General features: G+C 42.0%; 1 pseudogene; it reads left to right on the top strand.

The window, feature by feature from the left end:
* The first annotated feature begins 1,373 nt into the window (after window positions 1-1,373).
* On the top strand, window positions 1,374-1,854 carry LOC116558603 (annotated as a pseudogene).
* Window positions 1,855-2,273: the final 419 nt, after the last annotated feature.

Raw genomic sequence — 2,273 nt, 5'->3', positions numbered from 1 at the left:
AAAAAAAAAAAAAAAAAAAAAAAAAAAAAAAAGAGTAAATGGCTGAGTAGAGGCAAAGAAAAGGTCATTGGAAATATAAAATTCACAGAATTGAAAAGTCACATCTGGGTAAGTCATCCATAATAGTACTGAAGCCCACCAGACTCATGGCAGTAGAAGGGAGATCAGTAGAAGGCAGTAGAAGGGAAAACGTAAGTGTTCAAATCATTTGTGAATGAAGAAGAGAGGGAGAAGATATTTGAGCATCCTGGAGTTTCTGATAGATTCTAGTTTCCATAGGTGTAGCATTCTCAGAGTTTCATATACTAGACAAATGATCATTCTAGATTTCCTAAAACTTTTTTTTTTTTTGACAGTCTTACTCTGTCATCCAGGCTGGAGTGTAGCGGCTCATTCCAACCTCCGCCTCCCAGGTTCAAGCAGTTCTCATGCCTCAGCCTCCCAAGTAGCTGGGATTACAGGTGCGTGCCACCATGCCTGACTAATTTTTCTATTTTTAGTAGAGACAGGGTTTCACCATTTGGCCAGGCTGGTCTCAAACTCCTGGCATCGAGTGATCCACCTGCCTCAGCCTCCCAAAGTGCTTGCACTACAGGAGTGAGCCACCATGCCCGGCTTAGATTTCCTAAATCTTAGGGGAGAACAGATCTAGATTTCTTGGGAAGACTCTCCAGCACAGTTGGAATTTCCTAATACATGAAAAGTCCTCTATGTTTATAAATATATCTTACCAGATTGAAGTCACTTTTATGTCATAAAAGTAACACATGTCCAAGCATAAACCACACACAACCCTAGAGTCACTCAAGACTCTTTTATTTTTGGCCAGGATGAATCATCATTTAATGACACATCCAATGGGGAACCTCCAGCAATTCTCCAAAACAGATCTTTCCTTCAGGGCACAGGTTCTTAGTTCCTTGAGTCTCTTTTGTCTCAACTATTACTATGGAGCTCAATCTCTTTCCTACACAGCAAAAAGATGAAAAATCACCATCAAGAAACTGTTTCCTAGGGGGCTGGGCATGGTGGTTCACGCCTGTAGTCCCAGCACTTTGGAAGGCCAAGGCAGGTGGATCGCTTGAGTTCAGGAGCTTGAGACCAGCCTGAGCAATGTAGCAAAACCCCATCTCTACAAAAAAAATACAAAAAATTAGCTAGGCCTGGTGGTACATGCCTGTAATCCCAACTACTTGAGAGGTGGGAGGATGTCTTGAGCCCAGGAGTTTGAGATTGCAGTGAGTCGTGATCATGTCACTGCACTCCAGCCTGGGTGACAGAGCCGAGACCTTGAAAAAAAGGAAAGAAAAAGGGAAGGAGATGTGGAAGGTGAGAGGGGCCAGGCGCCGCTCCAAAGCGGGAAGTGGGGCAAGATGGTTTCTATCTCCAAGTGACTAGTGTTAGACAGCCGGAGTCAGTCTCCATGGAGATTATCTTTGATAGCAAACTTCTTTTGGAGAATAGCTGAGTTTGTGGTTTCATTTTTCAAAACTCTGCTTCAGCAAGATGTGAAAAAATAGAAGCTATGGAAACTCATCTGATTCCCAATATGCTGATGGAAGAGAGCCACTGGGAAACCACCCCAAAGAATGGGTAGAATCAATCATCTGCAAGGCCCCAGTCCTCCTCCAATGCTGGTGGGTGAGGAAGGTAAATGTCTGCTCTAAGAAGCAGACAACTGGACATGCACATTCATAGCAGAAGGAAACCATCAAGAAGTGGAAAGCTGGCCATGCTGAGCAGTAGATAAATGTGTGTGTCTAAATAAGGACTGTTCTGTGTCCTCACAGATGAATGAGATCATGCTGGGAATTCCCTCTGCAGGGAACTGGCCTAACTGACATGCAGTTCCATAAATGCACACGTTTGTCTCACTACTTTTTTGTATAGTTTATTAAAGTATTGATATAGTTCTAATAAGTAAATTTTTTAGGTTGCAGAATGGACTCCTCATCTTTATATTAAATTCACAAAAAAAACTGAATCTGAAGAAAATAAAGGGCTGTGTATTCAGCACTGCTAGTGTCACCTTTTCAACTTGTGAAATACTGTTCATTGTTAACTTGTTCTCATTTATAAATCACATTGTATCTATTTTGGTAATATGCATATTGTATCTGTGCTCTTGAATTAATTTGTATCTTTAATATATTTATCTCATGAATCTTAAAAAAAAAGAAAAAGGAAAAGAAGGAAGGAAGGGAGAGAGAGAGGGAGGGAGGGAGAGAGAGAGGGAGGGAGAGAGGGAGGGAGAGAGGGAGGGAGGGAGGGAG

This window comes from Sapajus apella, unplaced genomic scaffold (genome assembly GCF_009761245.1).
Source record: "Sapajus apella isolate SASKATOON/1434 unplaced genomic scaffold, GSC_monkey_1.0 scaffold22, whole genome shotgun sequence".
NCBI lineage: Eukaryota > Metazoa > Chordata > Mammalia > Primates > Cebidae > Sapajus > Sapajus apella.
The sequence above is the reverse complement of the archived record's forward strand: the minus strand, read 5'-3'. Positions and strand labels throughout refer to the sequence as shown.